This window comes from Lissotriton helveticus, chromosome 4_1, assembly GCF_964261635.1.
Source record: "Lissotriton helveticus chromosome 4_1, aLisHel1.1, whole genome shotgun sequence".
NCBI lineage: Eukaryota > Metazoa > Chordata > Amphibia > Caudata > Salamandridae > Lissotriton > Lissotriton helveticus.
Window position 1 is genome coordinate 745,494,644 of NC_136063.1, and position 17,091 is coordinate 745,511,734.

Genomic DNA, 17,091 nt, shown 5'->3' on the forward strand with positions numbered 1-17,091 from the left:
GCAACATTGACAAGATAGGGCCAACAAGAGCATTGCTGGAGCTGCGCCGCACATGCGTCACAACTCCTGCATTGCATTGCATTTACAGCACAGATGGCTGATGCATATGTGCCATTTTTGCTGCATGGTGCACAGCATGGGAAATGCAGCTCATCATGTGAGTTGGGCCATGGTGCACATTTACTCTTGCTAAACAAGGGACCACTGTAACTTTATCCAGAGGTCCTGGGGGATATGAGAGGGTATATGGAGTACGTCCTCCCAGCGAATAGGTTACTACTAAAAATACTCCAAAGGAAACCTACAGAGAGAACTGATAGTTCAGTGTAGGTAGCGCACATAGAAAAATTACCTATGTGTAGTGTGGGATTAAACACTAACACACTAGGGATGTATTTGATATGCTAACCATATCTATGTGTATGGGGGGGCAACACTAGTTGTTTTTAGTTACCCTCACACACCCTAGTGGTGTCATGCTTCATCATTGGGTCACCCCGACTCCTACAGGTCGGGGTGGGCTCAACCACAGTGTTGGGAAACTATTATGATAGTGAAGGCAAAGGGTTATATATAAGATACCTCAATCGGACCCGTGGTATTCCTTTATTCATGGGTGTGGTTGGGTTGTAAATAAATGAGTGAAAAATGTGGTCAATTAGGATTGTTATGGTCCTATTACCCTAGTGAAGTGCCGACATGTTTCAGTCCTTGTATGGGCATAAAGCTCCCAGACTTTCTTCAGGGCAAGATTCAGTGACCCCCTTATGTGTGGGGATGCTAAAGAGGGGGAGTTCCCTACTCTATCAATATGGCGAGGGAAGAGTAGCTTCTCCTCGTGTTTGTGTGGTAATATTGGTGAGAAATGCCAGGCTCCATAAAAATTATGTTGGGCGCAGGCACCTCAGTAAGCGGGACGCTGGGCATACTCTGTTATTTGGAGGACGCTCACTACCGGAATTAACAGTCTCGCTTCCCGGATTGTGGCTGCTTTGCCTTCACTATCATGAGAGCTTCCCAACACTGTGGTTGAGCCCACCCCGACCTGTAGGAGTCGGGGTGACCCAATGATGAAGCATGACACCACTAGGGTGTGTGAGGATAACTAAAAACAACTAGTGTTGCCCCCCATACACATAGATATGGTTAGCATATCAAACACATCCCTAGTGTGTTAGTGTTTAATCCCACCCTACACATAGGTCTTTTTTCCAATGTGCACATTTACTCTTGCCTCCATGCTGGTTTGGTGGGATGCACCATTACCTGTAATACTGTCCCTTGGTGTGCTACAGTACAGTAGGTGTGTGAGTAGTCAATGCTAATGTGCCTGTTTGTATAGCTCCATGATTTGACAGTTGGAGTGAGTAGTCACGTTATCATTGAGGTGTGAACACATATTAGCAGTATGCAGACCAGATGTGGGACAGAGGTTTTCTGTGTGTCACTTTCATTCACATTACTATGTGAAGGTGAATGACCACATGGCAGTAAGGGTGGCAAGGCACAGAGGATGTTTGCATTTAGGAGACCATCACGGCTGTAGTCAGTCAGAGATGTGAGCAGTGACTGTGTGCAGGATGATGTGTGTGTGTCCAGTATGTGTAACTGTACATATCTGAGCAGCGCCAGTGTGTGTGTGACCTATGTGCAGGACAGTACACAGTATGACAGATGCTCAAATCCATGAGCAGCAGGACTGTATCTACACGGCCCCTGTACATGGGTCATGTGTAGATATATCCTTGCCAGGTGATTATGCAATGTGTGAGTTTGACAGCTCCAGAGTGTTTTACATCCCAAGGGACTGTGTATCTGCCTCTTACTAAATGCATAGTTACCATCATACGCAGGACTACTTCTACATGATGCCTGTGTGGACATGGGTCTTAGAAATGGCATAACCCAAATGTTATGTGCATGTATGACTGTGGTAATGTTAGGTTTGGCCACCACTGCATTAGCAAGCCCATGTGTGCATGCCAATCAAAGTGCACCGAGTCATTAGTACTATGTGTGAATCCCCTACAAAGTGATGTAGCATTTCCTGTGACAGAAAAGTTGTTCATCATGTTTATGTAACGTTTCTGGATGCCATGCAATGACACATATTTTATTTGGCTTCAGTTGCAGATGGTCGGCGACCCCTCACACAGGGTGACGTGGATCGATTCAGGGACCCAAAAGCCACTGGTGAGTAATTGTTATGTAAATTGCCATGTGTGATGTAAAGGATGTCATTAACTAATGCAACACACGCTCGTTTTGCAATGCTGGTGTGTTCCGCATGTCACGGGGCCACAAGGTGCAGAGTATTGTTATGTTATCATTCAGAGAATATGTATAAGAGTGTGGTTAGACGCTTATCTATCTAAATTGTGACTTTGTCCATGAAGGGACAATGCAACAGCTCAGATTTCCTGTGCTTGACATCCAGCACTGATTATAGCTAAATAGCCAATGATCCAGGGATCATTACAGGATTCTCACACATGGCTACATATTATCAAGACCATCCAGAAGAGGTATCCACGCTTCATCTGCAGTACACTGGCAGTGAAGCGGACATAGAGGTTTACTAATATGCCCTGTGTAAGGTATAAATCGATCACATATCATCCACACAAGGTATGAAGGTCCTTTTGCAGTGTAAATCAGATGAAACTGTGCCATAGAGGTTCCAGGCAATGTTGCACCACATATTGGGAACAGTCAAGTTTACCAACTTTCACAGGAGAGTTTGTGTTGATAGATGGATAATGGTTGAGGGGGAAGTTCATTACACCGCCACGGGGCAAGAGCAGTTACCTAGCGTAGCCATGTTGAGAGGGACTAACAGAAGACTGGGTCATGAATGTTTTATACCAGGATCAAAGGGGGGGTTATTTGGCCCAACCCAGTTCTTCTCTTTTATGAGGTCTTTAGGTCCAGGGTTAGACAGGATGTCATGCATGCAACTCTGATTGTTACACTGCCTTTTCTGCCGCATGATGAGCATGTGGTGTATTTTCTATGTAGGTGTGGAAGGGGTTATAGGCGACAGGTTGTGAGTCAGTGTGTCTGCCAGATTCAGCAGGGTCTGCTGTTTAACACACATTTTTTTATTTACTAATGAAATCTGAGGATTGATGTCATCGGTGTGGCTGATGGGCAAGCCCTGCAGCAAAGGGTTCCTTGCTTCAATAGGATGGCATTTGATGAAATTCCATATTTTACACATGAACCCGTAGCAGGTGGCAATTACCTGGCTGACGACCTCTGTCCAGGACAGGGCATGTAGGGGCATATTACCAAGCAATAGCGATAATTATCGCTATCGCTTGGTTAGCGGGAAAAAAATATCGCGGAGCACCGAGGATTTTTACCGCTGAGATACCTTGATATTATCAAGGTTTATCTCAAAAGCGGTAAAAATCCTGCCAAATGCATGAATATCGTTGAAAAATCAGCGATATTCATGCATTATCGTGACAATGCTCTTAGCCATGTTATCCACCTTCCATTGGATAACATGGCTAAGAACTGCTTTTAGCAGGCGTTAGCTTTTGGAGATATTCGCACTTAGCGCGAATATTTCCATAAGTTGTTAATAGGAGTTAGAGATGTTAGCGACTGTTTTCAGTCGCTAACATCTTGGCACGCCCACTAAGCATGTCATTAGCGATAATTATCGCTGACATGCTAAGTGGGCCCCTAAATGCCCGCTATCGCCTACAAGCTGTCGCTAACTGGTGATATAGGGCGATAAAATTATCGCCGCATTAGCGGGAACAAGTCCCGCTAATGCGGCGATAATGCCCTTGGTAATATGCCCCGAAGATTTGTTATTCGTATGTCTAAGATCACATGTTTGCAAGGGGGACTGGAGCACAGTTCCAGCTGCCACCTTTCAGGTGACCAAGATACGTCAGGGCTGCCAAACTGAATGATGTCTGTTTCACTACTGTTTAGTTAGTTTGTTGATGCCCTTCTAGTTGCTCATGTAAAACATGCTGTTTGTACAACAGAGACATGTGTCAGTGTTGGTTGTCCCACACGTACTCAGTTACTGGTTATTGCCAGCATACAATACGCTTAGATGAGCCGTACTATTTCCCAACTTTGCCCAACAGGCTCAAGTATACATTGAACAGCATTGGACTTAGGACAGATCCTTAACCCCATGACCAGGACAGCTATGTGATTTCTCAGGTGCATATTGTCAAGGACTTTATAGCGTGTTTTGCATCTGTTTCCTGCCGATGTACGCTCCAATATTGTGGAGAACTTTCTTGATATTCTTGACACCTGTTGTTGGTAGGGGTGTCCCGGTCTTCTTCCCGTGCATGTAGGCTGAGCTTCTATTCAGTTGCCATTGGCATATACATACAGCCACACTGGCAACCATGTAAAAGAGTGCGAGTCTTGTCAGTGACTACATGAACTGTACAGATTTTCAGATAGACACACATGTCTGCACATGTGCATCGTACAGCAGTAGCAGCAGTGTGTCACAGGGTCAGATGAGGGTGGTGCTGCCAATGGAGGGGTAGTGCCACACTACTAATGTTAATTGGACTACTTGCACACTCTCAGGATGCACAATGGTGACATGTTATCAATGTCTCATTTGGCATCTATTTTGTCAGTACGTCACACCTGCCATGGCCTGTCATGTCACGTTCCAGGGCCTGTGTTGTGGAAAGTAGGGCTTGTCAATGATGTGGTCAGGTCCCTTTGAGACATTACAGGATGTCACATGTGTGTTGCCTCCCATGTGGTATGTGATTAGTGCCAAGTAATATGATGATAGGCAAATGACCCAGTGTCCTTGTTTTGGGATTGACATTTCCATTTTTTTCCAGACAACATGAATGCAGAGGAGACCCATGCATTCAATGTGGCCAAGGAACGGTGGGTTCACATCCGCAGGGTGAAGAAGAGTTACCGAGCCATGGCACGTAAATACGCAGAAGCTCGAAAGGATGGGACCTGGCGCGCGATGCCAGAGATTGTGGGGGACAAGACAAAAGCTAAGAGCACCAAGGCTGCTGGCAAGGCTGGCCGAGTCAGGCACACAGAGATAGTGGCCTCACCTGTTCCGGTCCAATCCACAGCAGCTATTCCAGGTACAAGCAGCCAGGGGCCGGGTCAAGCTGCACCCAGCCAGGGACCAGCCCTGACCACTACAAGCCAGGATCTGGGGGCAACCACCACAACGCCGCCATTGGCTGACACTCTGAACAAGATCCTCATGGAGCTGGCAAGGAACAACAACTTGCTCCTGGATCTGCGAAATGATTATATTACCCTGAGCCGGCGGGTGGATGAAATTGGACAGAAACTAGGAATTCCGTGAAGCTGGACTTCTTCTGCCCCACACCGCTCTTCTGCCTTCCCTCCTTGTTATGACTTGTTTTGTTGTAGATAGTTGTATTATAGTATTTAGATGTAGATTAGTTTTAGATTATGTATAGTTAGTTTAGTGTAGTGAGATGTTGTTAGGTTAAGATAGTGTTGGGGGTAAGTTTCTTTTCTCTTTGGGTGGGGGGGGTTGATGTAGTTTTTTAGTTTGTGTAGTAGGGTTTAGTTAGTATTACATGTGTAGTTTAGTTTTATATGTGTGTAGGGATTTTAGATATAGTGTTAGTTTTAGTGTTTAGTGTAGTTTTAGATAGGTAATTTTTCATTAAATAAATATTTTTGAATTTGTTACTACTTGCATTGGTGTCAGGTTGGTTGCTGAGTGTGTGTCTTCACACATAGTATGCTTCTCAGGTCATCAGTGGTGTGATCCCTGTATTTGTGACTTTGGATGCAACCGGTTACTGGGATGCATGTATAGAGTTAAGTAAACCTTAGCTGTGGTATCTGTTGACTTGCATGGTTGACAGATTACATCTAATTTATTGTGTATGGGCCAAATCTGCTACTTAGCAATCTGCTATTTAGCACTAGATGGCAAGACAGTCCACATGTTTGCTAATTTGCTGGCGTACTTGTGTAGCATTTTGATAAAATATGTGCCCACATGTGGCTGTCACTTTGCCAGCACACCATAATGCAACGAGGTCCCTTTAGTGAACTGGACGTTATAGTGGGGACGGCCGACAAGATGTTTCATACTGCTAGTGTGTGATGGAGTTTGCCAAACAGGGAGAGCTTCTATGGGAGTTCACATGCATCTTGTTTAGGAGGGGTCAGAGACCAAGCAGAGCATCAGGTGCAGAGAGTGCAGGCACCTTGTCACAGGAGCTTCACAGGGATGGCGCTTGGGAAAGTCATGGATGCTAATATACGTTTGGGTCTGGACCCCAGAATCCTTCAGATGTCCAAGATTGCTCTGCTGCGCGTGTTGGTACCTAGCCATTCAGATCCTGCTCAGTGTGTTCATGCGCATGCAGCTGCTGCTGGACAATATCCCATCTCATACTTAAATGTCCCATACAGGACTATGCTGGCGCTGGGCAGTAGGGTGCAGTGGCATGCAGGTGCTGCACGCATGGTACATGCACATACCTGTGCCAAGGGGGACAGATGTTTATTGGTGCTGTGTAGGTCGTTGTGACTTTACATTTTGACTGCACTGACGGTGGTACCACCTACACAGATATAGAGTATCCAGCCACAATACTTCATGGTGCAAGAACATGATCGTGCTGTGCGTTACAGGTATATATGTACTGGGGGCAGGGGGTAACTTGGCACAATATGTGCTCACACCCTGAGGGCTTACCGGCAATTGTGCTAAATAATATAATCACACTGGGAGGGCTCAGGGGCAGTTCTGCTGCACGGGGCTCAGACACACAGGTCTCCCAGGCAGTTTAGCTGCACCACCCTCTGGTTCCTCACAGCACCCTCAGGTTCACACCTGGCACCATTTTGTTCTTCACACCACCCTCTGGTTCAACTGTGCCACACTCTAGTTCACCACTGCCACCCTCAGGGTCACCACTGCCACCCTCAAGCTCACCACCCACACAGATCTATTCCTCAACACTGCCACACATCTCCACTTCCAGATCCACACCAACCCCAACACCACCCTCAGACGTACACTCATGTCCAGCACCCCCAGACCACATTGTCAAATCAGCAAATCCCTCGCCTACGTCGCCTGCAACCATGCACTCACCTCCACAGACTACATCCTCCTCGTGGAGCTGACATTCCAGCTCAGGAACAATAACACCACCAACTCCAGAACCCTGTCGGCCACACTAGCCAACCTCTGCCTCAGCCAACTCGTCACCCCACCCAATCACCCACCCACCCTTCCACCCACGCCGCTGGTCACACATTGGACACCACCTTCTACACAGGCACCCACGTTACTTCTGTACACACCACCTGTTTCCACAGGACAGTACCATGCTGCATCTATTCCCCCTTCAATGTACAGTCCACAGACCACCGCACACAACGGGTAACTCGCCACTGCTGGAGGAGAGTGACTGTAGACCAGCTAATCACCACCCTTACCCACAGGCCACACAACAACTCCACCAACTCCAACGCTGCAGGCCGCCACCTCAGGCAGTGTATGTGCAACTGTGACAACACACTTGTGCCACTCAAGGAACCCTGTAACCCCCACACCAGCAGGCCAGCTGCCACCTTCACCAATGTGCTGGTGTGTATCCAGAGTTGGATGTCGGAAACAGGAGTGGATATTGGTCACCATATGCACTCCAGACAACCACGCAGACCACAGGGATGCCATACACATACATCTCCACCTCTTGTGATTGGCCAAGGGTTGCTCCTTCAAAGCCGAACTGGAAGACAACACACACGGGAGCAAGGGTCTCTTCTGCATCGTAAGGGACCTCTCGGACTCCAGCACCAACACCAACAACATGACTCCCTGAGTAGAACAGTGCTACTCACTAGCCATCTTCTTCCACTGCTAGCTCGCTGATATCCATGACAGCTTCAACACAACACCCACCCAAACTATGCCAGGGCCCACCTCCCCTGTGTACACCAGCAGCGCATGCCACCTGACCTCCCAGGCCAATGTCAACAGCAACAAGATACACAAGGTTATGTACTCCATCCACTCACGCTCCCTGTCACACCTATTCCCACACCACGTATATAACATGGCAGATGCTGCTATCTGAGCTGACTACAGTACTAAAACATTTCCATTGCACTTGGAACACAACGAAATCTACACCCTCCTCAAGTAGCCAAAGCCAGGCCACAAGGACCTCAAGTGCTTCCAGCATTTCTCCCTGCTCCTGTTTCCAGGGCCGATCACTGGGAATTGCTCAAGATGCAACTGGCCCAACACCTGGTAGATAACAACATCCTGTACCCATCCCAGTCCAGAATCATACAAGTCCACAGCACCCTGCCAGGACTCATGTCCGCCACTGACGACATCATGAGCCAACTGTGCAACAGCGACACTTCTGCCCTCACCCTCCTGGTGATGTGTCCCTATGCCAGCATGACCAGGGCTCCCCAGGACTTGTTGTACAGTACATGAGGGTATGCAATGTCATGACTTGCATGGTACATGAGTGCCACTGTGCCCATCCACCAGCCCGGCCGGTGGTAGGTGTAACTGCAGGGCGGTGACGTAGGGAGTGGGAGGGGCAGGGTGGGGGGTTGTAATGTATGGATTACGGACTTTGACAGGTAAGTAAACATATACATTAATAAAACGAATTTCGTTGTGTGCACTGCATCACCAAATGCAATGCAGTGCGCGCAACAAAAATCTTTTTAATAATTTATATGTTTACTTACCTGTCACAGTCCGTAATCCATAAATTACAACCCCCCACCCTGCCCCTCCCCCTCCCTATGTCACCGCCCTGCAGTTACACCTACCACCTGCCGTGGCTGCCATCCACCCACTTCCACCTGTTCCTGTTTGACACTCACCCTGGTGTTGTTGTGTGACTTCCAGTACAGCAGAATCCTGGCCTGTGACTCCTACAACAGTCTCCTCACTGATGACGTTCGCCACCTGCTCCTCCAGCTCATCCAGCTCCTCCTGTGGAGCTAGTCCACCGCCTCCCATCGCACTTGCTGCCCTTAGGTTTGCTCCCAGTTTCTTTTTTGTTTTGCTTTTCGTATCGTGCCACCGCTTCCTACACTCGTCCACTGTCCTCTTGCGCTCCCCCACGGCATTGACCTTGGTCATGATATCCTGCCGTATGTCCCTTTTCCTCGCCATGGTGACGGTGGAACTCACGAAGAGTTCCTGCTGGTGTCGCGTCACCTCTTCAACCAATACCTAGTTCTCATCTGGAGTGAACTTTGGGTTCCTCTTCCTCTTGCCCTTTCCCTGGGTGTCTGCCTGGCCTTCCTGGGTGTTGTTTCTGCCCTCTGCACTTGTCCCTGGCTGCTCACCATCATTTTCAGTCATTTCCATTGTTAGCAACGTTTTTCGGCTTAGCGGGCATTTTTTCGTCCCGCTAACGCGTTATATGGTAGCCTTGGGCCTATTGGTTTAGCGATAATCATCGCTGATAGGCCCAACGTGATTTTTTTTCACGTTAGCGTGCGACGGGTTAGCGTCGTCATGCTACTTCTATCGCATGCTTTTATCGCATTTCCGGGCAAATATCGCCGCTTAGCGGAGGATTGGTAATACCTCGCTACTGCGGCGATATTCCCATGCGATGTTAGGCGATAAAATTTTCCTCGCTAACTATCGATAGCGATAATTATCGCATTTCATTGGTAATATGCCCCTTTCTCTCTAAGAATGATGTATGATCTTGTTGACCTATTGACCTCCTTTATTTTTTATATACTTTCAATCAGTTTTCCTTTGTGTTTCCTTGTATACAATGTATATCTCCATAGGCTTAAATCAGTCTTCTCCCGGGCATTCTGCTTCTCTTGTTCAATGTTCATATTCACATGCTTTTTGCCAGCACGGTTATTCAGAATAATAGGCATCTGGGATATTTCTACAAATGCCAGACATTTTAGACAATTTAACACTATGAAATGCTGCATGTCATTTGTTCCCTTCAGAGTGTTGATCTTGTTGTTGAGTCGGTGAGTCTTTTTTTTGGCTTTGAATAACTGTATTTAGTCTGCCCTCTCATATTTATTCCTGTGTGTATAATGTTCATGGTCACAGGCATTCTGCTGGGTCCCATTATTCATCACAGTGGGCATTTGGAACATTAACCCACATGTCTATGAGGTGGCTTAAGTCCACTACGGTAAATTATTAGTCAGCAGTTTACTTAGGCTGGGCCACTCTTTTTGTTTCTTAATACACCGAGAACACTTGGCACAACAAGAGCTTGGTCCATTTTCTGCTGTTTGTCTCTTTCATCAGTTATCTGTATTATGGTTGGGCTACTTGCTCCTTACCAGTGTATACGAGCTTCATTGAGCTCAATTGGTTTCCATCGCCACAAGGCCCTCCTACTATCACGAGGATGGCCACTAGTGTTCGCTCCCTATCATCCTTGGCAATCCCAGCCTGATATAGGCTCTTTCACTATTTTACTCTGTATAGGACCTGGAGCAGTTGCTGATCAAAAGCTGAGGAGTGCTGAGATATGAGGCTCTGTGTCGGATTCCGTGAAGCTGCCAATGAGTAGCCAAGCAGTGCTATGATGGGTGGTTCTGCGTAAATCTGCATCGGTACTGGTGAAACCCTCAGGCCAGCCAGGAGAAGTACACTCTGGCTTCAGTCAAGGTTCCAGGACCTTGAGGACAGCCCTTTGGGGTCAGGACTCAGCCCCACAGTGGCATCAGGATGACCAGCAATCTTGTGTTATTGTGCTTATCTTCACATATGCTCCAAAATGTTACCACAAAAGAGGATAATCTCCTTCCCCCTTTCTGTCCGTAGCTGCAAGCGCTGGGATGCCTTCGGGTAGCCATGCGCTATATAAGAATCATTTTCATTTCATTCATTCATTTCATTTCATAGCAAACAAACACTCTCAGACACTTTAAACGTGCCTATTCCAAAGTGAAGTACTCTGCTAAAACATGACAGAAAAGGAATGATTGAGTAAGATAAAGTGCTGCAATAATGCCGCAAAATGTCAATTTTTGTGATGCAAAAATTAAAACTCTCTGCCACATTATCCTGGGGAGTCTGAATAGTGCAGTGAAAAATCTGGGCTACCCCCATGGTCTCCTGTCCATGGTGCATCACAATGGGTAGTAATCATAATATTACATGCAAAATCCTTTGAATTGTTTGCAGGCCCTTTTCTAGCAAATATTGGAGGTATGAACCTATATAAGTTCAGCTAAGCTTCCCAGACAATGTCTAAACTTACCTACTTGCAACCAACTTTTTTGCCACAATTAAAGTCCAAACCCTATCACATAGGGATGGAAAAGTCCATACTAAAAATTCTTCTTGATTTTACCCACTCTCACTTTCAGGTGATCATGTTATACTGCAGTAGATATAACACAAGATATAAGGACATGTTAATAAACTATAGGCATTTTGTTGAGGTGCAATGACTTCTGGTTTAAGCAATATGTCAATCAAGGTATACAGAATAACCTTTAAATACATGGGCACTAAAAAATTGACCGTACATTGCGTTGGAAAATTTGTTCTAGGGACGGGTTTATAAAACCCAAGGTCAACATGAGTATTTGTGTGTATTTGAATACCTATGTGTAGTACCTCTCTGCTGGACATGGCAAAAACAGGTCTATACAGAGTATGCTTCTATTTGGTGGGATTTGCTAGCCTAGTTTAATTAAGTGTTATCCAAAACCAGTGGGATCTCCTTGTAAGTATATAAGTTGCTCTCATGGATGGTATTAAAAGTGGAATCATTCAGCCATTTTCTATGTCTTATGATCCACAATAGACTAGCAGAGGTGTAGCACTGCAATGCCAGAACCTCCAGATGAAAAAAACTGCACATTTGGCATGGCCCTCTGTGGAAAAGTAAATTTTGCCATGTTCTGTGTCCCTACGTGTTCCCCATCTTATGTTATGTGTGTATGATTAATATGCATATGTATTCCCCATGTTTGATTAAAGACGCAATTATAGTTGTGTCCATCTCTAGTATGCCAGTTTCCAGTTCCCGTGAAAGCTACGAGTATTAGGCCTATGTAAAGTTACGTTGCCACGTCTCTCAGTGTGCACGTTATTTCATTGTAAAGTCCCCGTTTCTAGGCCTCAAAAGGGCCCGGACACCAGATTCAGCTCCTGTCTCCTGAACCCTCGCTGAGGAGCGATACAGCCCCCACCTGTATCCTCGACCCTTCACTTACTTCCTGCCTCACAGTGCCCGGCTCGGCCTGGCTCTGCCTGCTAGTCTGCCAAGAGTATGTTATGATTCTAGTTATCAGTCCAGCCCTCCTTCTCTGCATTCCTAAGCTACTGAATCGCATCAATAGTTTCCGTCATTGTCTAGCCTTTACGTCTCCATGTAAGGGAAATACTGTATTTAATGGTCATTTTATATTCTTCATTACGCACTACATGTAGAATAATGCATGCTCCAGTCTTAGAGTCTGTTAGCCTTTACCCCGATAACTTTTAGTTTATATCAACATGTTCTCTAAACATCAGATACTAGATAGTGTTAGGTACATGTCGCCCTGACTCTCCAGACTTCAGTCTCTGCTCCTAGCGCAGAAGTCATAGCCCCCAGCTTCTCCTAGTAACACGTCATTGTTAGTTTGCGCGCACCATTAGGTTAGAGGTCCCGGCTCCTTAGGTAGCCCCCTCCATGTTTCCGCCCCATTTATGACATATTCTGTTACGTTTACATCACATGTCTATGTATACGCCTCTTGTTACACCTACTTTCACCCTTATCTTTCGCGACTGCTATTGACCACACCCACTGCTCCGCCTATTGTATGTATTGCAATGCAACAGTTTTAGTATATATGCTTGTGTACTGTTATTAAATGTTACGCCGATTCCCTTACGCCAGTCCAATCCTGTCCCAGGCAGCGCTGCCATCCCATTCCTGTGCAGGTTGTCCTGTTCCTGTCCTTTATGCTGTATTAAACCTGCAAACTCCTACTACCTCGAATCTTGACTCTTATTTATTGAGCTATCTGTTATTGCTATGTCCAGTCAAACCTAGATCCGGTATTATTTATTCATATACCACATAATGGCGCCCGAATAGGGACTTGCCCTTTCCCCACGCGCCGGTGAAGCCACGCAAGCCCCCTGACCCTCTGCAGCCGTGACGGAACCATACCGTGCACGTGCAGATATTTCTGCTTCAAGTATCCCTCAGGCCCACGGAGGAGACGGAGGTGGCGGTCCAGCATCCAGACGAGGCGGTGGAGGAACGCGGCGAGTCCCGACCAGAGCCCAAGCCGAGAGTCCAAGGTCCGAGGTATCCGGAGGCCCACCCGTAACTGAAGTCCGAAGTTCGTCCGTCCGGCGTCGAAGCAGTCCAGTCCAGTCCGAGGCCTTCCGTTCTTGCTGCCCGGTGAGTACCGTTGCTGGGGTAGTATCTAGACAGGGTCAATCTAATTGACTCTGGTCCGTGGGTTTTGGTGGTACACAGACCCAAAACGAAGTGTCCACTTCGGTGGATGCGGGTCCTGACGTGTCTCTTTATGAGACCGGTAAGTTTCGTACTGTTTTAGCAGTGCATCTAGTTTCTGTTCTAGTCAGTTCTGTTCTCGAGAAGATTCATGTATTCTGTTTTCAGTATTTCAGGTAGTATTCTGTTCGAACTGTTATTTTAAATGTTCTTCATGTATTTTTAATGTCGTGGTACGAAAGTGGTGTAATTATCGTGTTCATTGTGTATTGTATTGTGTCCAGATTACAGTTCAGGCATGCCGTTATTTTCCAGACTACGTCAGTTAAGAACTAGAAAAGGTCTGTTAGAAGAAGCAGTTCCTGTCCCGCCTAGGGACAGTCCAGGTCATTTTATGTATCAGAAGCATGGCATAAGTGCCATATTATATCTAGATTTATGGGTAGAGTATACCAAACAGTTAGAAGAAAAGTATAGATGGCCTGTATCAGGCACATGGGATGCCGAGTGCATCATGCGAGTAGAAGAAGCATTATGGAAAAAGAAAGCCAGACAGTCACAGAAAGATGCCATCGAGTTATGGCGCAAAGAATCTCATAAAAGAACCGAAAAAGAAATCAGAAAGTCAGAATTAAGTAGAGAATCCTTAGAACGAGCCCAAGAAAGGGAACTAATCGAGATAGGTGAACGAGTCAGAACCGAACAGTCCGACAGACAGAGGAATGCCCTCATTAAGGGTATGTATCCTCTTCTTGCCGAGGGCTTGCCAAAAGCGACCCCGGAGGCATCCAGTAATTTTCCGCCACCATTAGTTCCGACCAAGCTACGTCACAAACCGACCGCAGCTGATATTTTTATTTCGTCCTATTTGGATGACACGGTTCCAGAATATACAAATCCTGTTCCGCCAGCTCCTGTAAATAATGTAAATCCTGCTCCTCCAGTCACCGGAGTACCTGCTACGGTATCCCCGGTCCAGCCTAAATTACAATTTCCCACTCTGCCAGCACGAAGAGTATCAGTCGACGATTCCAGTTTAGGGGCCGCAGGAGGAGGTCCTCCTGGTACCCCGCCACCACACCAACGAGTAACGTTAGTCGAGTTACATGAAAGTGCGTTACAGCGTACGCCCAAATATAAGTCCGTTGCAGATATCCGACGAGCCCTTACTGAATGCCGCTATGATCCAGTTGCAGGTGATGATAGTACAGTTATATATTCCATCCGTGTAAGACGGGTGACCGGGTATTTGGATACCCTACCGAATATGAAAGAAGATCTAGACAGAATATATCGTTTCATCCGTACAGGGGATGATCCAGAAAGTATTGTTGAAGCCATGTCCCAAAGGAAAGCTGAGATCCAGCTCATGTTATTAAAGTTTCTGATTAATTGTTTAATAAGAGAACAAGATTATCCGACCAAAGATCCAGCCGAAATGAGAATCCTGACAAGGTGGAGTGATAATATAGCCGAAGGTAAGCACAGAACCATCAGTAGTATAGAGAGTATGTACAAGAGAATTCGTAAAGAAATAATAAAGTTACATGAACAACGTAAAGCAGCACAAGTAAGCGAGAAAGAGAATGACTCTTCTACTGAAGAGGTAGAGGACGAGAATCCCGCCAGAATAGCGTATGTAGGAAAATCTAGATTTCCAGACCGCCATTTACGCCTAGAACACAAGTCAGTTTTTCATCACCCAGCACCAGAACAAGGTTCTCTAGAACAAGTATTTCAAGCTACCGATCATATTCTGAAATCACGAATCGGTTATAGTAAGTTAAGTACTATGCATGAACAAGAACTAGCCCGATCAGCAGTCCGATGGATTACTGATTCTACCACTTTTCCAGATGAAATAGTGGCACAAATGTTTCTGAAATTGCCCCCAGCCGAGCAACGACTGGTGGGTATGTATATGATCCAACACCTCATCACATTGTATGAGGGTCAACACTCTGATCCAGGTCCGTTACATGATGTCCTGAACGAGTTACTCCAGTATAGATGGAAAGGTTTAGGTACCGATTTAATTAGTGTCATTTTAGAACAGCGTCACAAATATAGAACGTTTCTGAACCCGCATTTTGTTCATGTCTCACCTCCAGAAAGTAAACCATTTTACATAGATAGACAGAACCCGCTACGAGAAGTACACCCAGTCAGGACAGCAGATGGTGAAATGCAACGAGTATTTGTTTACACCCCGATTACAAAGATGGAACTCTTAGAGATGAAGAAATTAATTCCCTGTCACGACAAAGATCCAGCAGGGTTCCACCGAGAATTAAAAGACATGCTCCGTATGGGAGAATACACTTATCCAGATATTATTAAAATGCTAAAAGTCCTGTTGCCCGCAGGGGTATATGAAAAACTCAAGGAAAAAGAATGGGAGGTGGGAGAGAAAAAGATCGATTGGGCAGTTCTAGAAGCTGAAGATAAGATACGAGTACCAGGTACCGGTCTTGGAGAGAAATGTAAAGAATTACCTGAATTATTGATACAAGTTTTGCCAAGATTATTAGCCACTAAAAAGGAAGACTGGGATGCAATCTCAGCCTGTAAACAGAAACAAGACAAAGACACTAGTGATTTTTATTCTAGATTTGAGAAATGCTTTATTATAAACAGTGGCCTCAAGACAAGTAGTGAGTCATACCCTCATCTTTTTGTTACTAAATTAGTCGAGAATTCAAGTCCACAAGTTAAGAATCGAGTTTTGAAAGTCGAAAGTACATGGCAAGCTAGTACCCCGTCCCAGATGTTACAGATGCTTCAGTACCACCAGAATAGAATCAGAGAAGAGCAAGATCATGAAAGAAAACGTATGAAAGACACGAAAATGAAAGTACTAGTTGCACAATCTGTTCCTCAAGACAGTCAGAAGAGGGGTACGAATCAAGCCAGTCATCCTGCAGCTCCCGTTAAAGGGACATGCAATTATTGTAAACAGCCAGGTCATTTCATAAACGAGTGTGCAGTTCTGAAACACAATATAGCTACTGGTAAAACTAAAGAAAGACCACGTCCGCCTAGACAAGAACAAGTTTCACAGACTTCTCAGCCACAGAATGCACAACAGACAGTTCCAGCACCGCAGCCTATTGCTGCAACACAGCATGTTACACAGCAGATGTATCAGTATGCACAGTCCGAGTACCCAGAGTATCAGCCATATTCATGAAACAGCCTAGAGAGGGAGGTAGGCTTGCCTCTCATCGAGATTCCTGTAGATCAAGAAGGTCCCTATGTTTATAGTCAGGTACTAGGGAAAGACAGAAAGTTTCTGATTGATACAGGGGCAAGTAGGACCACCATCAGTCACGCCGAAGTTCCAGGGGCTCCGCTCTCAGGCTCTAGAAATGTTTCCCTTGGATTTTCAGGAAAGCCTATTGTAAACGAGATATCTAAGCCAGTTACTCTAGAAGTAGGTCCATTGTCCCGCACTACTGATCTGTTACTTACTAAGTCATGTCCAGAAAATCTGTTAGGTATTAAAACACTGAAAGAATTAGGTGCAGTTATTTGCTGCTCCCCAGAGGGAATACGACTGTTTCTACGTGACTTCAAGAGTCACTATGTATTACGAGATTTTGATCCGAGATTGTCCAATGTTCCACAG